General features: G+C 50.7%; 1 pseudogene; it reads left to right on the top strand.

Moving 5' to 3' along the window:
* The first annotated feature begins 441 nt into the window (after positions 1–441).
* Positions 442–24,999, top strand: part of LOC131586381 (uncharacterized) — a 655,697-nt pseudogene continuing 631,139 nt past the window's right edge.

Below are 24,999 nucleotides of genomic sequence, written 5' to 3'. Positions count from 1 at the left end.
AAACTTTTCTGGGGAACATTTGGGGCAGTTTTGGTTCTGGGGAGGGAATTTAGAGAGAACTTGGGGGTCTGGAGGACACTAGGGGAACCGGGTGCGCACTTGGAGGGGCACATAGGGATTCTGTGGGACAATTCGGGGTCCGGGGGAGCACTTGGGGGTCCAGGGGGGCACTTGGAGGTCAGGGAGGGGAATCTGGGGGCCCTTCGGGGTCCGGGCGGGCACTTGGAGAGCTGTAACAGGGAATCTATGGGCCGCGGGGGATGATGGGAGTTGTAGGCGCCGGTATAATACGGTTTAATGGGGCCGCGGAGCATCACGGGAGTTGTAGGCGCAGCTCCAATGGGTTTCCGGTGAGGCGCGGGGCATGACGGGAGATGCAGTCCCGGCTGGAATAGCGCTCTATGGGCGCCGCGGAGCATGATGGGAGCTGTAGTCCCGGAAGTGGCTCGGAAGGCGCGTTTGGCGGTGTGGGGAAGCGCTTGGAGAACACTTTTGCGTCCGAGCAGTGTCTGTAGGTGCTGGGGGCGAATGTATACGGCTCGGGAGCACTTGGGGGGAACCTGGGGAGCTCTTACCGGGCTCTTTAGGTCGGGGGGCACGGCAGGAGGTTTGGGCGCGGAACTGTGTTGTGGGATGATGGGAGATGAATTCCCAGCAGTGGCTGGAAGGGGAATCTGTGGGGTCGGGAGCATTCAGGGATCCAGGGACGCTTTGGGGGGCCCCGAACGGGCGCTGAGGGGGCACTCGGGGATCCTGGAGGGTTTGGGGAACACTTATGGGTCATGGGGGGGGGCGATCCCGGGGTTCAGGGGAGCGCAGGGCATATTCCCAGTTCCTCCCAGTTCCTTTTTGGCATGATCCCATTTGCTCTCAACCGCTCCCAGTCAGCCTCAGTGTAGCTGGACTCCCTGCCAGTATGATCTCGGTCACCTCCTGCATGATCCCAGTTCATCCCAGTATATGTCCTGTTGCTTCCAGTTACCCCCAGCATGCACCCAGGAACTCCCAGTTCCTGCCAGTTGCTCCTGGCATGATCCCAGTTGCTCACAGGTGCTCCCAGTCAGCCTCAGCATGATCCCGGTACCTTCCAGTATATCCCACTTGCCCCCAACCTGGTCTCAATTTCCCCCAACAAGCTCCTACTCACTGCCAATATGATGCCAGTATGATCTCAGTCTCCCTCAGTGTGATCACAGTCTGGCCTGGCATGGGCCCAGCTGCTCCCAGTATGATCCCAGTATGATGTCAGTACACAGCCAGTGCAATCTCAGCCACTGCCAGGATGATCCCAGTACAAACCAGTCCCTTCCAGTGCTGCCACTCCTGGGATCCCCCAGCCCTCTCTGTGTTCCCCCCTCCCGCATCTCCCCAGAGGAGCCCCAAGGGCTGGCAGTCCCCAGCCAGGGTCCCCAGCCAGCCCCAGGTTGGATCTGCAGCCCCCAATTTTCCCAGTTTCCCTCTCCTTTTCCCCGGGCCGGGTTCCCCCCGTCCCCAGCGGGTGGGAGCAGCGGAGAGCCCCGCGCTGCCCATCCCGACCTGTCCCGGCTCCATCCCCGCTCCTGCCGTGGGCTGTGAGGGGTTTGGGAACGGGGCACCGAGGGTGTCACTGCTCCTGGGGGAGGAGGAGGAGGGATGGAAGAGGAGGGATGAAGAAGGAGAGTGAGAGGGGATGGAAGTAGGAGCAGGAGGTGGGGTTAGGGAGGAAAAGGATGAGGAGGGATGGAAGAGGAGGAGTGGGAGGAAGAAGAAGAGGAGGGATAAAGGAAGATCATGGAAAGGAGAAGGAACCGCAAGGTCGAGCACTCCCTGAATTCACAGCCCCCCCGCTTGTGGGATCATCACCCCCATCCCACAGGTGACCGGGGAGGGGGAGCTCGGCCCAGATATCCTGGGGGATCCCTGGGTTGGGTTTTTTGGGGGTGATGATTGGAGAATGAAGAACTCCAAAGCTGAGCAGAAAATGCCCCTTGGGGGGACATTGGGGAGTCCTGAGGGCGGCTGCTGGCAGAGGCAGCCTGGAGGAGCAGAGCCCTGTGTCCCCCAGGAGCCCAAAGTGGGGAGCCCAGAGAGGGGGAGCGCCACAATTCACAGGACCCTCAACAGCCTGGAGAGGGGCAGGGGAGACTCCATGGACCCCCTGCACCCTGAAGCAGAGAATAAGTGGAAAAGGGACCATGGGAATCCAAAAAGCCTCATCATTCCTAAATGAGGAGATGGAAATGGGGAACTTTTTGGATTCCTGGCACTCCCAGCAGCCTGGGGAGGGCAGGGACCGAGTAGATGGAGGACCCCCAGTACAAGCATGACCCCCAGCAGCTGGGACAGGGGGGAACCCCTGAACAGCAATAGGGAGAGACCAGAGATGGGGAAGTCCTGGGAGGCATTTTCAGGGCTGAATCTTGGTGTTTGGGAGGTTTTTATGGAAGGCTTGTGATTTCTAGAGATGGACTTGGGCAGGAGGAGCCCCCTAATCCAATGTGCTCATGAATTGTATTTTTCCCGAAACCAGGATTTCCCATTCCCAAACTTTGGCTGGATGGAGGAGCAGGCTGCGAGGAAGAGGAAGATGCCCCAGGACACCCAGGCAGGTGAGGAGGAAGTCAGTGCCCCTTTCCCCCTCTCTCCTGCTCCATCTCCCAGCCCAGCCTGGCCCCCGGCTGCAGGACAACCCCGCTGCCGACGCCGTCCTGCCAGGGACACACTGGGGGGATCTCCTTCCCCTTCCCTCTGGCACGGAGGCAAATCCCATCCTCTCCTTGTCCTTCCTTCCCCAGACAAGGAGCTGAGGATGGAGACCAGGGAGGACAAATCCCCACAGCAGAACCTCGTGGAAGAGGCCGTTTTGAGCAGCTCCACAGCACAGGAATCCAATGGGGAGGAAAATCCCCGGAGATCCCGCAGGAGGAGGGGCTCCAAACCCATCCCAGAGTGCTCTGAGGAGGAAAGACCCACCCTGTGCTGGGAAGGTGGCCGGAGATCCAGTCGGGGCTCTGAGCTGGTGGTCCATGAGCAGCTTCAGGATGGGGAGAAGCCCTATAAGTGCTTGGAGTGTGGGAAGAGCTTCAGCTGGAGCTCCGAACTCATCCGTCACCAGCGCATCCACACTGGGGAGAGGCCCTACGAGTGTCCTGAGTGTGGGAAGAGGTTTCAGAGGAGCACCCATCTCCTCGAGCACCAGCGGATTCACACGGATGAGAGGCCCTTCCGCTGCCCTGACTGCGGGGAGGACTTCAAGCACAACTGCAACCTCATCAGGCACCGGCGCATCCACACTGGGGAGAGACCCTATGAGTGTGGGGAATGTGGGAAGAGCTTCAGCCGGAGCTCCAGCCTGATCCGCCACCAGAGGATCCACACTGGGGAATGGCCCTATGAGTGTGGGGAATGTGGGATGACCTTCAGCCGGAGGTGCCAATTGACCATCCACCAGATGATCCACACTGGGGAGAGGCCCTACGAGTGTCCTGAGTGTGGGAAGAGGTTTCAGACCAGCTCCAATCTCCTCCTGCACCAGCGGATTCACACGGATGAGAGGCCCTTCCGCTGCCCTGATTGTGGGGAGGGCTTCAAGCACAACTCCACCCTCATCAGGCACCGGCGCATCCACACTGGGGAGAGACCCTATGAGTGTCCCCAGTGTGGGAAGAGCTTCACCCAAAGCTCTCACTTGACCAGACACCAACGGAGGCACCGCTAAGGGAAGCCCTGTGAGTGCCCCAAGTGCAGGAAGAGCTTCGTGTTCTGCTCCAGCTCCATCCCCCATCAGAGGACTCATTTTGGGCAGAGCCCTGATGACCCACGTTCCCAGTGATCTGCACTGGGAACACACTGGGTTGCTGGTCATTCTGGTTTGGTTCTATCTTTTGATTCATCTGCATTCCTGTAAAAGACAAAATTGGGGCAAAATCTATGAGTTCATCAAAGGCATCTAAAGCCTCACTTTTCACTAGTGCTTTAAGGGAATCTGGGATTCAAGGAGATACTTGGGAGTATCTGGGGATTTTGGGGGTATTTGGTGGAGTTGTCTCCATTTCTTGGCACTGAAAGAGCCTAGAGCCTTTGATCTGTCACCTCAAAACCACTCAATGCCACTGAAAACTACTCAGTCACACCCAGATTTCCTGGATTCCACAGCCACTCAGGGTGTGATGCCTGAAGTTTTAGCTTTCATATTTTTCATATTCTGCACTGTCTAGGTTTGTAGTTTTGAACTTCATATTAAGTGTTAGTGAGCTCTCTTCACAGAGTAGGTAGACAAAACAATTCCTTTTCTAGCTTGATACCAAGGACAATTGTTACAAGTTCCAGGCCCAAAAGCATGAACAAGGGTGGACTGAAGAGAGGAAACAAGAAGGATGGGACTTCATCATCTGGTGCTGTAACTGGACAATGAACCCCAATCTGCAGGTGGACCTAAACTTCTAAAAATGTGAGACCTCGTGATGAGTTGTCCATTTTTGTGACCATTTTTGGTCAGTCCTGGGTGTAGCCCTGGCCAGGTTCTTGTACTGCCCAAGGTATATCCTTTAAGGCCTTTTAATAAACTTTATTCTTATCTCTGTCCAGCTCCTGTTCTAGGTCAGCCTTCTGAAGGCATCAGGTGGAATGGGGTTGGAAGTGGATTGGGTGAAGTGGGATGCAAATCAGGAGGGGTGAGATGGGCATTGGGTGAGGCAGGATTGTTGGGATGGAGTTTGGGAGGTGTGAAATGGGGGAAATAGGGCTTGGGAAGGGGGTCTTGATGTCCAGCAGGGATGGGATGGGTTGGGGTTTGGATTGGGGAGGTGGGGTGGGGTCTGCAATGAGACACGCAAAGTTTGGGGGTGATGAAGGGAGGGGATACCCGTTAGTGAGTTTTGGGTATTCCATGTTCCCAATGAGCTTTTAAGGTATCTCACGTTTCTGAGGCGGTTTTGGGGCACTCCCCAGCTCTTGGGGGGTTCCTGAGAGCAGCTCCATAGAGCCCCATTGCCAGGGCTGGTTGCCATGGGCACGAGCTCAGAGCTGTAGCCAGAGTGCGTTGCCTCGGTGCTGGAGAGCAGAGAAATGATGAATGGCCCCAGACATCTCCTGGGTGTGTTTGGGGGCAGAGCAAGTTCTGCCTAGGTGGGACAGTCACTGCCCCAGCCCAGCCACTGCAGCCTCTGCTCCAGCCCCAAAGTGGGTGTCAAGTCCCTGGCACCCCAAAAACCCCAGCTGGGAGAGGGAGCAGAGCAGATGAGGCTGTGACACGGGTGTGACACTGACAAGTGCCACGGCCCTAGAGCTCCCAGCAGCTGAGATGGTGCTGGATCCAAGGCTGACTGTGGATCTCTGTCCCTCTCTCTCTTCTCCTGACTTCCTCTTCTCCAAACCTGCATAACTTGAAGTTTTCAAGATAACACCAACCAGATATTCTCATTGTGGACAGATACAAAGAATATTCTTGGTAGGAAGGGACCCACAAGGATCATTAAGTTCAGCTCTTAAGTGAATGGCCCATACAATGACTGAACTCACAACCTTAGTGATTCTGGCACCATGCCCTGACCAACTGAGCTAAGAGGTCAAAATGACACAAAATTGTACTGGCAAAATATAGACAATCAAGGAACTTTGGCAAAGGGTTTAATACAACTCTAATTCAACAAAAATCTTTTAATCATAGCTATAACTTTGTTAGCTGAGCCCATTTAACCTAAAAGCCTTTAATCCTTATGATGTTAAGATACCCAAAAATGTTCCAGGTAAGTAGGATTAGAAGGAGAAGAAATAGAGAAGAACAGAAAGACAGAAGATCTAAAGCAAGACACACATATAGGCACCAACTGCTCGGGTTCCAGTGTCGCTAACGGAGGGACCCCAGGAGAATACAGGATCCAGACCATGGGCTGACCTCGGGCTCCATCTTTTCAGCCCCTGGGCCTTCATAGGCCTGACCCTTGGATGGGACTTCCAGTTGCTTGGCCAATCAGAGTCTGGGTAGGCACCACCAGTGTGTGATTGATTGACAGCTTGGCCAATCAAGGCTGGGTTAACAGAGCCTCTGCTCTGTGATTGACAGCTCTGCCAGGGCTGGGGGTGGGGCTCTTTCCCACCACACACCAAGGCCTGACCCGCCCCTGACCCCACATGGGCATTCTGGGCATCCCAAGGGTCCCGTTAAGGACTTTTGGATTAGGTTCTTTTTCCCTTTGAACTGAAGATTGATGAGATGGAGGCAGTTTTCTCTTATTCGGTCTCAGTTGTTTATTCTTTTCTTATCAGCATTACAAGGTACAAGGAGCTATGTGCACTATGATAGAAAACGGCTAAAATGGCTAACAAAGATTCTTTTCAAGGTCTTTTATATGTCCATTTACCCAATTAACAGGTGCCAACTAAATTATTTTTCTTAGTGACCCAATGACCCAACACCTGTGCGCTGCCCTGTGGCATTTTTTATCCAATCACTTACTACTACCCAAAAACCCCTAGGAGAAGAACATGAAGAAGAAAGAAGAAAGACAAGAGACAACACCCTAAATCCTTCATCTTGTCTTTTGCTCTCTAAATTACTTTTTCACCCAGTGATTTAAGAAACTTTCTAATCTACACACTTACACTTTTTCAATCTAACTTTAACATTTGTTCTCATGTATCATCATGAAAACATGCTCATGAATTTCATGCTATATGAAATTCAGTGTTTCTTTGGATCTTAGAACTAAGTATTAGAAACAAGGGCACACACACTGTATCTCAGACTCCAACACCCAAGGTGTCCCAGGATATCAATCTCATCCAGGCGCTGACATGGTGACACTACAGAACCTCATGGAACCATGGGTCAGTTGTGACAATGCGGGTCCAAGGACACCATGGTGACACTACAGAACCTCACGGAACCGTGGGGCCAGTGCGGAACTGTGTGGTCCCACAAAACCAAGGGAACATGAAACAGCTCTGGCTGGCTGGGCCTCCTGGGGACCACATGACAGGTCCAGCTGACCTTGGCATGTCGAGGGCTGCTTCTCACCTGCCCCTGAAGCACTGGGGCTCTGGGCTTTCCTTCCTCTGTGAGAGAACTGTCCTTCTCCTCCAGGGGCCCATGGCCAGAATTGGGATTCCTCCTCCAAATTTCCATAAATGCAAAGATTGTTGCCATATGAAATCTGCCAGGAGAGACAGATCTGGCTGCCTTGGCCAACCAGGGGCTGCTTCTCATCTGCCTTTGAAACACTGGGACCATGGGCTTTTCTTCCCTCGGAAAAAAAAATTCCATCTCAAGTAGGTACCCATGGCCAGAACTGGGAATCTGCCTCCAGAATTCCCTATATCCATGGATAGCTTCCAGACAAAAGCTGGCAGGACTGACAAGTCTGGTTGGCCTTGGCTTCCTGAGGGCTGGCACTCATGTGCCTTTGAAACACTGGGGCTTCCCCACTCGTAGGGCCTCTCCCCAGTGTGGATCATCTGGTGGATGGTCAGTTGGGACCTCTGGCTGAAGGTCATCCCACATTCCCCACACTGATAGGGCCGATCTCCGGTGTGAGTCCTCTGGTGGCAGATCAGGCTAAAGCTCAGGGAAGAGAGGCATGTTCCATGGAGTGCTCCAAGCTCCACTGCTGGGCTGAGCAGTGCCAGCAGGCCCAGCCCAAGTGGGGATGGCTGCAGGTACCTTCAGCGTTCTGCAGAAGCGGCCACGGGCAGGCTCCTGCTCTTGTGTCCCGTCCATGGCTGCATCTGGAAAAGAGCAGCCAGAGCTGAGGGGCTGCGGGAGAGGCCAGAGAACACAGCCCAGCCCTGCACTCCCCAGGCAGGGACAGCCCTGAGGTGGCTCAGGGGATGGAGTACAGCCACTGCCAGGGGTCACCCCAGCCCCTATTCTGTCCTGTCCTTTGGCATGTCCACATGGGATGGGACGGGACGGGACGGAACGGGACGGGACGGGACGGGACGGGACGGGACGGGACGGGACGGGACGGGATGGGATGGGATGGGATGGGATGGGGCCTAGCTGGCTGCAGCCATCAGCCCTGTGGCCCAGTTCTGCCACTCACCATCCTGCAGTGGTTGGAGCTGCTCTGCCTCTTCCGGCTGTTGTGCTGGGGCAGCTCCAGGGTCTGTCTTTCTGTTCCCCCTGAACACTTTGAACAGGTTGAGGAATCTGCCCGCCATTACACAATCTGGCCTCGAAGGCACCTTAAAGAGAGATGCCTTGGGAAATCTCTGAGAAAACAAACTGTGCAGTTGTGCCTTGAAGGCACCTGCGAGAGAGAAGCCTCAGGAAGGCTACAGGACAGCAGGTCCTGCAGTCGGGTCTCGAGGGCTCCTGCCACAATGACTGGAGACTCCTCGTAAATGACTGTGGTCACCAGGTCCCACAGTCTCACCTTGAGGACAGAGGTCAGAAGGATGGGAGATGTCTCAGAAAAGCTCCAGGTCACCAAGTACCGGAGTCTGGCCTTGAAGGCACCTGCAAAAGAAAAGTCTTGGGAAGGCCATGGGCCACCAAGTCCCGCAGTCTTGCCCCGCAGGCACCTGCAAAAGAAAAGCCTCGGGAAAGCCACGGGCCACCAAGGCCCGCAGTCTTGCCACGAGGTCACCTGTACGAGTAACGCCTTGGAAAAGCTCCGGGTCAGACACAAACGAGCGCGCTGTGCGGGGGCTCCTCACAGCACCGCTCTGCCGCGTCCTGTCCCGTCGCGTGCACTGGGCACTGTGGTGTGGCCCTGTCACCGCCAGCTCCTATGTCACCACGTGTCACAAAGGGCCCTTGGACACCCTGTCCCTTTCCATTCCATGGTGACCATATGTCACAAAGGGCCCTTGCACACACTGCCACCTGCCCTGGTTCCACCCCCATCCCCCCCTAAGTGGCCCAGGTTGGAAGGAATCCCTTGCCCAAAGTGTCTAAGACAGCATGACAGGATCTTTAGGAGCGCCTCAAACCATCAGCAAACGCTGCCCTGCTCTGCAGGCTCAGGGCAGCAGAAGGAGCCCCCAGGGCTGCTGACGCAGCCACAGTAGGAAGGGCACGGGGCCTGTCACAGAATCTGTACAGGGTCCTGGCAGCACTGAAATCAGCAGGTGTGGCAGAGTCCCCACCGACACAGACCTGCCACCCCACCCGAGCCCTGGCAGTGCTGGTGCCCTTCTCCTGCCCCAGAGACCTGTGACCCTGGGGGGCTTCTGTGCCAGAGAGCAGACAAAGCCCACGTCCATTGGGGGCTGGGCTCCTTCCTGCAGGGGTCTTGGCTGGAGCTCCTGGAGCTATTGCTGGCAATGCTTAGTCTTGGTCAGATTAATTACATGTGGGAATTATTTTCCCATTGAAGTCATTTCCTGCAGCTCAAAAACATCTTTGTTGGGAAGGCGCAGAAGGATCAGGCATTTTAGAACCCTCAATTCACAAGAGCTTTACTTCCTCATTGCTCAACTCAAGAATTTCCTACAAGTTGCAGACTTCACCAATTAATTGGAATGGCCAGAGAATGTGAAAGAGTTGCAAGTTTGCTTCCCATCTCAAAGCAGCAAGTCCTTTGCCTTAACATCATCCATTGAGAGTCACTTTACAAAATATAACACTACACAGAGGCTAAAAAAAGGCCATTCTTTGGTTTGCAAACCTTTGGTTTTCTATGGAGGGATGATAATATCCTAATTCTCTGAAGGATTAAAGCTCTCAAGGAATGACAGTCCACTCAGTATTACAAAAGTAGTCCAAACGATTGAGTAGATTGCAAAAAGGCTAATCCTCCCCCTGGTACAGACATCTAGGTGGCCAGTAAATTACAGCTCTCCCCTCTTCTTTTTTTGCATGAGAACCAGGACCACTAACAGGAAAAGTCACAGATATTCCTTATGTCCTCCATAACCAAAGCTGAGCCAAACCATGGATGCTCCCATCAAACTGACTCAAATTCCAGCCTAGACATCTCACTTCCAGACAACTTCTTCCCCAACACACCCACCCGCACCAACACCCCCAAAACACGCTCACAGAACTCCTCAACACCTCACCAGGACCCCTACCTGTTCCCATCCCACCACAGAGCTTTCCCACCCTCCAGCAGACCCCCTGGCTCCCTGCACATGCCATGGGATGGCACTCAGCAGGATCTGCTCCAAGGCCTTCTACAGTAGCAAGCTCAGGCTGCCAGGCCAATGGTTCCTGGATCATCCTTCCCACTGACCCTTCCTGTGCACGGCTCTTCCATTTACACATTTGAGCTCAGCTTGGACTTCTCCCCTTAACCAGACCTGCTGGTAAAGGATCCAGAGCAGCCTGGCAAGCTCTTTCTCCAGCTCCCTCTTTACTCTTGGGGCAGGTAGAACATTCCACAGGAAACCAACTGGTGCCACAAGGAGTGGGCGACCTCAGGGGAGATCACTCAGGACTGCTAAATCCTGAGGGAACACTGCTGGGCTTGACCTTTGGGTACCTGCACAAACTTCAAGTCAGCTGCCTCTGTTTCCAGGACAGCCGTGTGTTGTCCAGCATCCTGACGTGGATGCAGGACTGCTGCGAGGCACTGCTGGGACCCAGCAGGACAGGACTGGCTGTCTTGTTTACATGTTGAAAATTAGTTAGATCATATTTAGCTAGAAATTTAGTGATCCCTGAATTTGATAAGGAGCTGGGCCATTATAAGCTAAGAAATTTTTTTCTTATTCTATACTTTAACTATTTTTTAGCATTTAATTTTATCTCAATACTGCAAGGTAGAGGCGCTTCTTTTGCTTTGGATTCTTTAGGGAATTGCTTCCCATCTGGAAGAAAGACTCTGTGAAGGGAGCGGTTGTCCAGGGGCAAAATACAGGTCATGAAGAAACAAGACGTGGCTGAGACCTCTTACATCCCACACTAAGGAGTCAGCCAAGGGAAAGGAGCATTTGGGAGTCATGCCTGGGGGAGGATGGACAGGTGGTGGGGTTGTGGCTGTCTCTTAGCTGGGGGACACGGCTCAAAGGGCAAATGGTTGAGGTTTTGGTGTTGGACTGCTGCTGCCCTGAGGAACCACTGCTATTGTGGAACTTTTCCATCACTGTGTCTGTTTAGTGTGGGTGAGCCTCTGCTCACAAGTGTAGCCATGTAACTGGGTCCTTTCAATACCTGATCACTCTGGGAGGGATCCTCACCATCTGCTTGGGTGCCTCAGGGGAAAACCAGGACCCCAACCACCCTTGAAAGGGAGCGTTTCACAGCTGCTTGCGGAAGCCCAGCAGCTGCTTCTGCTGTTGCCAGGGCATTACATAGGTGACAGCCAGGGGACACCCGAAACAATCCCCCCCTCCACCTTATTTCTCCTTCCAGGCCTGCCCAGCCCCTGCTGTTTCTGCTGCTGATCTGGATTTTTATTCCGCTTTTAGCTCGACATCTCTGGGTCTGCCCAGCCCCATGCTGCTCCTGCCACAGCTTCGGGCTCATTGTTAAACTGTTTGCCACCCCAGGCCTGCACTTCTCTGCTGTTCCAGCCCGGCCCCTCGAGGTTCCTGCTATAGTCCATTTCACCAACTTTATATCGCCACACATTCAGGTGCCAAAATGACTGTAGTGGGTCGACCCTGGTTGGGTGCCAGGTGCCCACTCTGTCACTCTGTCACTCTCTTTCCCACTGGGACAGGGAAGAGGATAAGACAGAGAATGGCCAGCAGGGTGAGATAAAGCACTTTTATTACAGTAAAATAAAGAAATAAGCAGAGATCTGTGCCTGCGTGGGCTGAAGAGCTCCCGCCCCGCGGCTGAGGGGACCGGCGGGGCGGGGCCGCCCGCGCCTGGGCGGGAAACGCCCCCTGCGGCCGGGAGCGGCGGCGGCGGCGGCGGCTGCGCAGTGGGGACGCGCCCGCCCCTCCCGGGTTCCTCAGGGAGCGGCCACGTCCCCTCAGCGGCCCTCGGGTGCCTTCAGGGATCGGCATGTCTGCTCAGCCACACGCGGCATGCCCGTCTCCCCCTCAAGTGATGGCCACGTTCCCTCAGTGACTCCGAGGTACCCTGAGAGACTCGACAGACACCCACCTCTGCAGAGTGACCCCCATGTCACCTCAGTGGAATCCTGAGCACCTGCCACCCTCAGTGACTCTCATGGCCCCAGAGTGGCATGCAGGACACCTGCATGCCTTTCAGAGACCTTCATGACACCTCGGCAACACACGGGGCATCCGCCTTCCCTCAGTGATGCATGAGGCACTTATGTCAGGAAAATTAATCCACAAACACCAGAGGTTTATATCCAAAACGAAGACACAGGAGTCTTGTTACTTTATTTGAATAAAGGGAAAGGCCATGGGGCATTCCCCTGGGGTCTCTCAAATTTTTAGTGGATGCAGACTCCTTTTTTTCCTAATTTCCTGGCCGCGTTTCCCACTCTCTTTACCCATTGGTGGAGGTATTTGAGAGGTACAGGCTTCCCAAATCACCTAATACAGACCCCCTTTTAATGCATACACCCCCCCCCCCCTTTTTCTTATCCTATGGATCTGATGGTTCCACGCATTGCTTCTTCCATCTCTCAGAACCTAGCTTTACCCACAGTTTGTTTGTAAAGAGAAATCTCTCTCATTCCTTTCAACTGGATATCTCTTCTGAGAACCTAGTATCAGCTCAGTGGCTCACGTCCCCTGAGCATCACTTGCAGCACCCACCTTTCCCTCAGTAACCCACACGTCCCGTCAGCAAATCCAGGGGCACCAGCCATCCCCTCAGTAACTCACTCACCCTGAGGACAGCCCCAGGGGCCAGCAGCAGGCAGAAAGCCACAGGGGCTGGGGAAAAAGCTCTGCCCTGCTTACAGTGAGGGCTGAGGGCCAGGAAAGCTGCATGAGGGCCAGGAGAGCTGCATTTCCACCCTGAGGTTTTGGTGACAGGGGCTTTCACCTTCCTTATAGGGCTGCCCCTCTCTCCAGACAGCCAAAGGAGCACAATGGCAAAAGGCCAGGAACAGCAAAGCAGAGACCCAGCCCTGCACACAGGGAGGTCGCCCAGCACAAACCAGCCGTGGCACCCTGAAGTTGCCCACCACACTCTCATGTATCCCTGCCCTGGGAATGCCAGGAATATGCTTTGCCCAGAGGGCCTTACTGTGGCTCCTCTTGGGCTCAAAGTTGATGTTCTTCTCACTCACTCGTACCTAAAGCCACAGAGCTTGGTGTCCCACACTGCAAGAAGAACAAGACTCAACACCCAGGCAGTTGAGCTCACGGCGTAGGGCTGATGGGCTCCAATCCCGAGGACAGGGAGGGCACACGCCCAGCCCCACAGCTCTCTAATGCCAGGACCAGGGTTACACGCCTGATTACAGAGGGCCTCCTTCTAACCGTCTGCTGAGGGAAATTCCTGGAAAGCACCAGAGAAGACGAGTTTCAGGAACAAGGCGGGTGCCTGGGGGCAGCTTATGGCCTCTGACATCCAGCTCCTCAGGGCTTCCTACAAGCCTGGCCCCTTAGGATCTGCCCCAGCAACCCAGGCAGCCACACACGGGCAGGAGGACACAGATGGTGCTTCCTGGCTGAGGCAGAGGTTGTGGCTTCAGCACAACCACCAAAGGCCAAGGGGCTTCTGGCCATCCTCCCTGCACCACTGCATGCCTGGGAAGCTTGCTGAGCACGACCACCCTTTTCCCTCTCTTCCCCTATGCCCTGTGCACCATGGGCAGCAAAAGAAAGCTCCTGGGAGTCTGTCCATTGTAACATATCCTATATTTACATACTAAAGAAAATAAAAAATAAGAAAATAACAATCTTTATTGTAGGAAATTAAAGGGCCAGGAGACCTTCTGCTCCCTTTAACAAGCCTTTATTAGAGAGAACTAGGCCTAGAGATGGGGGGTTCGGGGTGCGTGCCACCGCTGCTGCTCCCTGTGGTCGACATCGAGGAGGAGGACCACGCAGGCCTGTCGTCATCCACTGTCAGCAGGACTGGAGCCTCTATCCTCACCGGGATCGCCCAGAGACTGTCTTAGGCTCGAAAATCCAGGGGTGTCTTCCCTCTCAAGTCCTGCCCAGGTCATGGCAACCAGCTTGCGGGACTGAGACTGGTGCACCCAGTCTCCCCAGGTCCCCACTGCCTCCACAGTGTGGTCCTCCAGATGTTTCTTGAGAGTGGCTCGTTGTCCAGGGCTGTCTCTGCTCCCAGGTGGTAATATGATTTTAATATGCACCCGTGTGCAAGTCTTTATGGGCAATGTGGAAGTTCGTCCTGGGTAGCAGCAGCTAAATTACCCGACGGGTTGGAAGGGAATAGGGGGTGGGGGTACAAATGCAAGGATAAAACAAGTACGAACTTCTTAACAGTGAACCCTTTTGGGACTTATAACACCAAACCCCTTATCCAGGGACCTAAACTGTGATTGAAACAGGAACATATCATTTGAACACTGGGATTTTTATTTATAACAATATCCCCCCCTCTTTTAATTTGACCAGGCATCAGCCTGCGTCAATTTGTTGTTTCAGGTTCCTGGTAGTGAAATTTCATTAGTCTTTGGTATTGGTCATATACCCTTTTTTCTTCTTTCCGCTCTGAACTCTCTAACATTAGGATCTTAGTTTTTCCCTTCTCTTGGGTTATTTCTAATGAGTTGGAGATCGTGCTGCTAGACTGTATTACTGAGGTAATCGTTCTGATCAAACACAGTATGACGCAGGGAAGAAATAACAGTCCTGCTAGTCCTGCTATACCAATGAATGCCACCTTTTCCCACCAGCCCTTAAAGGACCAGAAACTATCTCATCAATCAGTATTCAGGATCAGCGTCCATTCTTGGTTCCCTACGTAGGAGATTTTTCTGATCTCTTTAGAAATGTTCCAGATTACTTCACTTTTATCATCTATTTCTAGGCAGCATTCAGATGTGTTGAACTTCCCACAGATTCCCCCCATATCAGCGAGAAGGTAATCTACTGCCAGTCGGAGTTGGTACACCAGTGTTTGGGTCTGGGAGAGCTGGTCACTTATATGGTCAAGGGCCAGGGCTGTTTTGTTCGATGTTATTTCAATTACAGCTTGGAGCCTGATTATTCTGTTTAACATGTATGTTGGGGTCCTATATCCCCAGGACCCATCCTGGGCCCAGGTCGCTGGCCAATAAGTTCTTATTATTTCCTCTAGAGTCCAGACCGTTCCTTTCCAATTCTGGGTCCCTCCTGTGCTTATTACACTCCTCTTCTTCCTTTTTAGGGGTGTCTTTAGGTTGTCATATACTGGTACTCCAAGCTCTGAGCCAGCTTCTTTTGGGAGCAGGAAGAAAGCTGGCTTTATCACCCCAATCGTGCAGCTACCTGACCAGTTTCCTGGTAGATGTGTATAAGCTGCATCCCTGCAGATCCAAAAGAAATCATCTGGGGCTTCCCAAAAACCCTCCCTGTCTTCATAGGGGTACTCCCAATGCTTTGATAGGCTTCTAATTCCCCAGAAGGGATTGATCCCTTTTTCTGCACATTCATAAAGATTATACCCTTCATGATGAATGCACCCTTTTTCCCTCTTCTCTAAGGACCAATATCGGTTGGGCTCTTGGGCAGCCCATTTAGTTCCTAGATTCTTTGTTATAAGATATCTTTTGCATGCCATCCGCCCCACCGGGGTTCTATATCTTTTTCCAGTTCATAGAATACAGTCTTCCCCAATTATCTTAGCCTTTAACTCCCATTTTTCCCTTCTCCTATACCCTGGTGTTCTTTGGCCTTCCCCAGTTCATTTTATGCTTAAAATTTCTCGAGGTTTTAAACTAATTCCCTCCCAGGGCCAAATATCAGACATTTTAGTACTCCCACATACCCAACAATGAGTTATATTTAATTCCTTGCTGATCTTTTCAACTAAATCAATGAACAAGTTCTTCCCACTCAAATTTTCCCATTCTTCATTTCCCACCCTCATGTCCCCTCTTTTCTCCTTTACCACATCAGGTTCACCTTTTACTGGTTCGTTCTTTTCAAAGCACAGCCAAGTATCCCTCATGGGGCAGTCTCCCAAAAGACGTTCTCTAAAAGTGGCCGTATTTCTGGTAATCCAATATGTTTTTCCATTTTCTTGGCATTCTTCTAATTGTGATTTGTTGTAACAAGAAGGACTCAAATTTGTGTGGACCCTTACCAGGGACCCTAGATTTTTCCCATCATACAAGGGATAATAACATTTCATGCAAGAGTATGTCTCCATGGCATTGGTGAGGTGCATTGCTGCCACTAGACCTACCAATGAGCCTTGTGATGATCCTTTTAGGCTCCCTCCAGTCCATGACTCCCAGGAGTCCAGTAGGAACCGTGTTTGATCTCCCCTGGTCTTGCCTCTTGGGGTTTTCCTCACACTCTTTTGGGGGTCCGGGTCCAAGGCTTACAGCTTTATTATTTTTTTTTGTCCTTCTCCTTTTTACTGTTGTCGTTTTTGGTCTTGGGAAAAGCTGCCCAGGGAGGGATATAGTCTTGGCTAGGAAATTGGAGCCTTATTCAGGGCGGTGTGGGGGTGAGGGGGTGGGGTTCTTTTACTTTTTCAAATAATAATAATAATAATAATAATAATAATAATAATAATAATAATAGTTACAAGTTAACCACAACTGGAAAACACTTTAACATTAGCTCACAAACTTTAAAGAAACACTTAACCACAAATGTTGCAGCCAAGAGATCACTTAAGGACAACTGTTATAATTCCAGTTCCTGACTGGGGACTTTAGTCTCTGGGTTTCCTTCTTAAAGTTATTTTCAAGTCCTTGGTGTTGGGGACAACAGTCCAGTTAGAGGGATCTTTTTTGGAGTTTACTTCCCCATCTGGTGGTGCCACTGGTCCTTTAACTCGAGTCATGTGTGTCCACCCTTTTTCCCAGGTTCTCACAGCTGTATGTGTGGTGAGTTGAAATTGGTAGGATCCTTCAAACTTTGGAGTGAGAGGAGAGTTAGCCCAAGATTTTACCAATATGCAATCCCCAGGGTTAATATGGTATACCTCTAAGGGAGGAGTCTGGGGCAGATACCCTTTTTTCCTGAGGTTTTCTAAAGTTTTAACAACAGTTTCCAAATACCTCCTTGAGGTTTCTTCCCCTTCAGTATACTGGGCAGTGCTGTAAGGAGTAATTAGGAAGGGGAGTCCAAATAGCATTTCATAAGGGGATACCCCTAAATCTGCTTGAGGTCGGGTTCTTATTTGCAACAAAGCCAAAGGGAGACATTTTATCCAATCTAATTTAGTCTCCAGAATCAGCTTGGTTAAGGTTGTTTTAATGGTCTTATTCATCCGTTCTACCCAACCGGAGCTCTGGGGATGCCATGGGGTGTGTAACCTCCACTTTACCCCTAGGGCTTCAGTGGTTTCCTGGAGGACACGGGCAGTGAAATGGGGGCCTTGGTCCGAGTCTATGTTATTGATTAACCCATACCTGGGGACAATATGTTCCAAAAGTATTTTGACTACTACTCTTGCCGTTTCATTTCAAGTGGGAAAAGCCTCTGGCCAATGGGTCAGGTGATCTACGATCAGTAGCAGGTGTTTGTATCCCTGTCCTAGAGGCATTTCTGTGAAATCAATTTGAACATTTTGGAAGGGTCTCTCCGCTAGTTCCCTCCCCCCTGGTATGGGTTTTGTCATCACTCGTTGGTTTACCCTTTGACACGTTACGCAGCCCTGAGTGATGGCCTTTGCTATATCATAAACTCCTATGCAGATGTTCTCCCTCAAGAAGTGGTCACATAGATCCTGCGTCCCCCAATGCGTCAATTTGTGTATTTCATCCAATACCCTGTGGGCCAACGCTTTGCTTAGGAATTTCCTCCTGTCTTGGAGTACCTACTCCCCTTGAGGTCCTTGTTTCAGTTTTAATTCTTTTATAAGCTTTAACTCTTTTTTACTAAATATGGGTGTATTTACTGGGGTGTCTTCTTTTCTATCTGTAGTGCTGGTAAGTTTTAGGAGTTGTGAGGGTTCTCCAGGGCCTTGTGCTGCCTCTTTTGCTGCCAAATCAGCAATCCAATTCCCAACCACCTCAATCACATTCCCCTTTTGGTGGCCCCTGATATGGACAACTGCAACCTCCCTTGGGGCCATTAGGGCATCTAGGGTGGACTTCATCAATTCTCGATGGGCTAGATCTTTTCCCTTTGAATTCAAGTATCCTTTTTCTTCCCAGATTTTGCCAAAGGTGTGGACAATTCCAAAAGCATACTTTGAATCGGTGTAGATTGTCCCACACCTCTTTTCAAGTAGCTCCAATCCTCTTTTTAATGCATAAACTTTGCACAGTTGGGCTGACCACTTTGTTGGTAACTTCCCTTTTTCTAACACTCTTATGTCCCCACCTTCAGATACCGCTGCAATTGTGTAACCAGATGTTCGTTTCCCGTCTATTACCCGCGAGGACCCATCAGTAAAAAGAGCTTCCCCATAACCCAAAGGAACCTCTCTTAGGTCTTCCCTGACTTTGGTTTGCAGACTTATAATATTCAGGCAATGGTGCTCTAGGCCAGGCATGGGTTCCCCCAATAAAAATTGTGCCGGATTTAACAATTCTGTGGTTGCTAACTCAAGATTATCCAAATTCATCAATACAATTCCATATTTTAGGATCTGGGAATCAGAAAGCCATTTGTGTGCCCCTTGGCTCAATATGCTTTTCATGTCATGTGGAGTATATACTTTGATTCTTCCTTAGAATGTTAGCTTTTGGCTTCCTCAACCAGTAGAGCGGTGGCAGCGATTACCTGGAGACAGGTCAGCCACCCCCGAGCTACAGGATCTAAAAGTTTTGAGAGGTAAGCTATGGGCTTCTTTGAGCCTGCCCACTCTTGCGTTAATACCCTGTAGGCAATCCCCTCCTCCGCGTTTACAAGCAGGTGGAACTCCTTATCTAAATCTGGCAATCCTAGGATTGGTGCTGACGATAGCTGTTTCTTTAAATTTTCCAACTGGATCTCGTCCGTTTTTGTCCATTCTATCGGGTCTGGACATACCAGCTTCTCGTACAAGAATTTAACACTCTGGGTGTAATTTTCTAGCCATAATTTACAATAGCCAAATAATCCTAATATTTTCCTGGTATCTCTCTTTGTCTTTGGAGCTGTGATGGACACAATCCCAGAAATCCTTTCTGGACTTAGTTTTTTGTAACCGTTTCCAATCATATGCCTTAGGTAAGTTACGTGGGGTTCTACAAACTGTAATTTATTTTTAGAAACTTTTAAGCCAATTGTTGCCAAGTGATTTAGTAGATTTATGCTGGTTGCCCAAACGACTCCTGTTCCTCTCCAGATATTAAGACATCATCCACATACTGCAAGATCTGCACATCATCCTCACGGGTAAATGGTTCCAACATTTTTTCTAAGGCTTGTCCAAAGAGATTCGGTGATTCACAGAATCGCTGGGGGAAGTGTGTCTGTCTTAGCTGTAATTTTCTGTTCCCCTCTGGGTGTTCCCATTCGAACTCAAACCAATTACAACACTCCTCTGCCAGAGGACAAGCCCAAAACACATCTTTTTAAGCCGATTGCTGTGAACCATGCGTGTTTCTTTGGGATTTTACTTAGGAGTGTATATGGGTTTTGCACAGCCGCATGTTGGGTGACTGTTCTTTTGTTTACTTCCCGCAGATCTTGCACCAGTCTATACTTGTTTTCAGCCTTCTTGACCGTGAGGATTGGAGTATTATGGGGGGACATACAATTTTCTAATTGCCCTTAATAGGGACTCGATAATAGGCACTAACCCTTTCCTACTCTCTAATGATAAGGGATACTGTTTTACCTTTATAGGAGGTCCTTCTCGGGTTTCCACCTGTATGGGGGTCATGTTAATGAATCCACGTTTCCCTTCTTCTGCCCATACCTCTGCGTTGATCTGTCCTAGGTCAACCTCAGTTAATCTGAGCATCTTTACCACCATTCTCCCTTTTTCTGGGATAATGCCAACTCCTAGTTGGATTTGTAAATCCCTCCCTAGTAAATTACTCTCCAAGTCTGGGAGGTAAACCAAGTCCACCCGACAAAACTGGGAATTTCCTCGGATCTCCACTCCTTCAAGCACGTGGACCGTGAAGGGCCTTCCTCCTGCTCCAACAACCTCACAAGTTTTTGACCCTATTATCACTCCAGATGGGATTTCATTAATACTTGGTCGGCACCAATATCAACTAGGAACTCAAAATCTTGGTAATGGGGGCCCACTTCAAAATTTACCAGGGGCTCTGTGAGGTGATACATTGGGTCCCCCAGAGTATAGAGCCCCTGACACCCCTAGTCCTTGCCTTTCAGCAATCTTTCCAAGGCTTCCTGTTCCCTGGCTATTGCATCATCAAAGCTGGCCTTCCCACAATCCTTTCTGAGGTATCCCACCTCCCCGCAATAATAGCACCTTCTATCCTCATAGAGTCTTGGTTTAATTCGCCACAGCGGTATACTGGGTTTTTCCTGTGGCCTTATTACTGACGGTTTTGGGCTCTCTTTCCTTTCTACCACCCCTCCATTTGTTCCTAATCCTTCCCGTGCTACAGCAATCATCATCTTAGCCTTATTCTTCGCCTTTTCCTCCTCTCTCCGTAGATATACCCGTAACGCCTCTTTTAATAGGTCATTAATCCCTTTCTCCTGCCAGTCCTCAATTTTTTCCAATTTCCTTCTAATATCAGGCCATGCCTCTGATACAAACTGTACCTTCAACAAAACCTGCCCGTCCTGGCTTTCTGGATCTATGTTAGAATATTCTTGGAAGCTTTTCTTTAACCTGTTCAACCAAGCAGCAGGGGTCTCATCTTTTTCCTGCATTGAGTCAAAGGCCATTTTAGTATTACTCCCTTTTGGTACTGATTCCTTGATCCCCCAGATCATCAGGGTCTGATATTCCTCCGTGCTCCTTCTGTCCTGGGCCTGATTAGGGTTCCAGCCCGGATCATCTATTGGTAGCTTCCGATCAGCTGGGGGCCCTGCCTGATCTTCCCTGTCCCAGATCTTCATGCCCGCAGTTCTAATTAGCTTGACTTCCTCTAGACTAAATAAAATTTTCAAGATAGAGGTCAGCTCTCCCCAGGTATAAATATTGGGCCCCAGGAACTGATCTACCTGTTGGGCCAACCCGACTGGATCTTCAATTAAATTACCCATTTCTTAAATCCTCTCACTTCCGAGGAGGTTAGAGGGGCGTTCACGTAACCTACCTCACCGAACACTCCTCCCATTGGTACCTCTCGCAAGGGGAATAACCGGTCTGCACAGAGGGTCCTGGACCTAGTATTACAATACGGGCCCTCATCCTGAGTCTCATCTTGAAGCTGGCTTGAGCCCTGGAGTATCTGTGACCCACTAGTACAGACATTCCCTGGTGAGGGGGATGTAACTATTGGCTGGGTTGTGGGAAGTAAGGGGGTGACAATGTTAGTAAGCGGGTGTTCGGAGAAGATTGAGGGATTCAGGGTCTGGGGGGACATCCCGTGTGATTTCTGGACTAACGGGGTGAAGACCAATGAGCTCAGGGGACTCTGGATGGCGTGAGAGATAGAGTTAGAGGTTGGGGGTTGGGATGAAAGTGGTGAAGGAGTTCAGGCTTGTCCTGAAGTAGGAGGTGGAGAAACAGGAGTCTGGGAAGATGGAGAAAGTGAGGGAGGAGGGTCTTGGGCCATGGAAGATGATGGAAGGGTAGGATTCTGTGGGGGTGGGGGTGGTAGGGGAATAGGGATCTGGGATGATGGAAAGGATGTAGGGGATTGTGGAGGTGATAGGGGGATTGGGACCTGGGAAGCCGGAGGAGAGAGAGGAATAGAGGGTTGAAGGGGTGGAAGTAGTAAGGGGGCGGAAAATTGAGAAAGAGGGGGAGAGGACGGTATGGAAACTTGAAAGGGAAGGGATTCTATTCTTGACATTGGGGCTAGAGGCTCTAGGGGAGGTACAGGGTAGGAAGGGGGAGGTAAATGGTCGAGGGGGTCCCACTGCTCTCTCCGTGGTTCCTTCTTTTGATCAGCTCCCTCATCCTTTGTTTTCTCAAATTTACAGATCTTTACAGTTTTGTCCCCTATGCTCTCGCACCCCCAGCAATCTGCATACACCAATTGTTCCTCATCAGGCTCAGGCTGATTTCTTAGGTGTTGTTTAAGTTGCATACACATCCACGCATCTTGAGAGCTGAACCACAGCCACTCTAGCTCCAATTTTGGCCATCGTCCATGCAATAGTAGATCATCTTGATTTTATCAAGCCCCTTGGTGACCTCATTGTCTTCCCATTTATCTAACATCTTTCCAAGGGGGCTATTGGGAGGAATTACCTTTTTGTTTCTCCTCTTTGGAGGGTTCTGTCTACCTGCACACTGTCCCATTCCTCTAACAGTGGGTTTTAGCACAAAATATATTAACATGCCCCTACACAAACAGAAGAATACTGACGGGCAAAACAATGGCTAACACCCAACTTCGATCTCTGAGAACTCAACTGCAAAAAAAAAAAAATACTACCCCTTGTCATACTGGAGCTTACAACCGAAAACAAGTCATCTTATACTAGAAAGCAAAATTGGAATCTGAAACTTGCTCCTCTCTGCCCTAAGTCCCTAAAGTCTTTGCCTAAGTCACTAAAAAGCATGAGCACAATTGCCTCTCTGCCGGAATCTGAGTACTACCGTCAGTTAATCACCTCAGCCCAACACCAGAGGAAACATAAATCTTTCTGTTAACTAATACTCTAAATAACACAGAAAACTTAGGAGAAAATGCCACCTCAAGAGTTATTTTTAATTCTTGTAACTGAACTATCTCCACCCAACGTCAGAGGCGACACGTCTAACCAATGAAAGGGGAAAACCTTCCTGCTTGAATTAACAAAATGCGGGGAGTTTGGTAAGGTACTCGTGGGGCCTCCCCTTGTTAGCCCCTTCCCTCTACCCTTATCCCCGTAGGGAGTCTGGTGGGGGTCCTAACGAGCTAATCTCTTCCCCACACCCTTATCCCTCTTTACTCAAGATGCCAGGATTTGATCCCAACCGGTTAAGCACTATACCCTTCCAACACCCTGGGTCTTGACCTAAAGGCCAGGTCCAAGCAGAAACTGTGAAGTCCTTTCTGTCCTGTACAGGCCCCTGACTTCGTTTCCTCCCTGTTGCCTTATCCCGGGATTCGGTTCCTAGCGTTCCAGATTCTCCCTCCCTCTGTCCCGGCACTTTCGAGGGGATCTTTTAGTTGTTGGGGGTCGCTTTCACGCTGCCCTTCAAAACCCCCTGGGAGATGACTCCACACGTTCCTCTGGACCCTATTTGGGCCTCATTCACTTCCCCCCGTTCCCGGCCCGCCCCCTCGCCAGAGTCCAGAACCGTGGTACTGGGGGGTCCCACTCACTTCAGGGGTCCAGGCTGCTGGCCCCTGTCTCACACACTCACTCGCACACCTCCCGATCCCGCCACCAAAGGTTCTCACCCAGTCTGGTGTTCCTTGGCATTGACTCCCTCTAAGGCTGTCCTACGGTCCAGGAGTCTCCAGCGATCCCACGAAGGGTCCGGGGTGAATGGCCAGTCCCTCCTGGTCCTCGTGGGCGTGGCAGATCCCGGACGAGCCCCCAGTTGATGTAAATTAAAGGGCCAGGAGACCTTCTGCTCCCTTTAACAAGCCTTTATTAGAGAGAACTAGGCCTAGAGATGGGGGGATTCGGGGTGCGTGCCGCCGCTGCTGCTCCCTGTGGTCGACGTCGAGGAGGAGGACCACGCAGGCCTGTTGTCATCCACTGTCGGCAGGACTGGAGCCTCTATCCTCGCCAGGATCACCCAGAGACTGTCTTAGGCTTGAAAATCCAGGGGTGTCTTCCCTCTCAAGTCCTGCCCAGGTCATGGCAACCAGCTTGCGGGACTGAGATTGGTGCACCCAGTCTCCCCAGGTCCCCACTGCCTCCACAGTGTGGTCCTCCAGATGTTTCTTGAGAGTGGCTCGTTGTCCAGGGCTGTCTCTGCTCCCAGGTGGTAATATGATTTTAATATGCACCCGTGTGCAAGTCTTTATGGGCAATGTGGAAGTTCGTCCTGGGTAGCAGCAGCTAAATTACCCGACGGGTTGGAAGGGAATAGGGGGTGGGGGTACAAATGCAAGGATAAAACAAGTACGAACTTCTTAACAGTGAACCCTTTTGGGACTTATAACACCAAACCCCTTATCCAGGGACCTAAACTGGGATTGGAACAAGAACATGTAATTTGAACATTGTGATTTTTATTTGTAACACTTATAATACCCATGGGAAAATGTTAATAACTTGAAAATAAAAAGTATTTTATTGTTGTTTAGCTTTGAGTAAAAATGAGTGAGAGTGAGTTAAATAGATGTGAGCAAATGTGAGTAAATAAATGTGTAGTTGCTAATTTAAAAGTTGATTTTGGTTTGTTTGGAAGGAAGTGGACTGTATTAGGTTGTTTGTGTTGTGGTGAGAGGTTGAGGACTGGCGTGAGACTATCAGGGAGCTCTTTCTGAGCCAGATGTGCAAGTAGAATGCAGAGTGGTGCTGGTGTGTAGCGTAAACTGCAGTTAAGGAGGAGTGGGGGGCACCCTGTAGTTATAGCTTTTGTTTTATTAAGTCCTAACACAATTCCCTGTGTGATTGTGTGGTAAGCGTTTGCAGCAGTAAGCTGTGTTTATGTTTAAAATTTCAGATTTCAGATTTCAGGAAGAGCAGTAAAGTTTGGAAAAGAGCTTAAAAGGATTTAAAAAAAATGCATCCTGGGGAAAAGTGAAGAAAGAACTTAACTGAGCATCTGTTTGAAGGAGCAGAAATAGTAGCTGCTGATTTGTTTAAGTTGGTAAAGGTAGCTGGATAGCTGACTGGTCTCTCCGGTCTCTCTGCAGGGCTCATCTGCTCTGCATTGAGTGTGAGTTGTGTCTAGGGCCTTTGATGGCTTTGGGGAGGGTCCCCAAAAGGAAGTGTTAGAATTTGTAGTTGATTCTGAGGCAGAAGAATTTGTGTAGTGGAGATTCTGGAGAGATGTGGTGTGGAGTGGTGCGGTGAGGGTAGCAGAGAGAGAGAGGTTTGTGATCCCTTTAATTAGAGCTGTGGAAATTAGAAGGAGAGTGAGAAATGTCTTGT

Source organism: Poecile atricapillus, chromosome 19 (assembly GCF_030490865.1).
Source record: "Poecile atricapillus isolate bPoeAtr1 chromosome 19, bPoeAtr1.hap1, whole genome shotgun sequence".
Lineage (NCBI taxonomy): Eukaryota > Metazoa > Chordata > Aves > Passeriformes > Paridae > Poecile > Poecile atricapillus.
The sequence above is the reverse complement of the archived record's forward strand: the minus strand, read 5'-3'. Positions and strand labels throughout refer to the sequence as shown.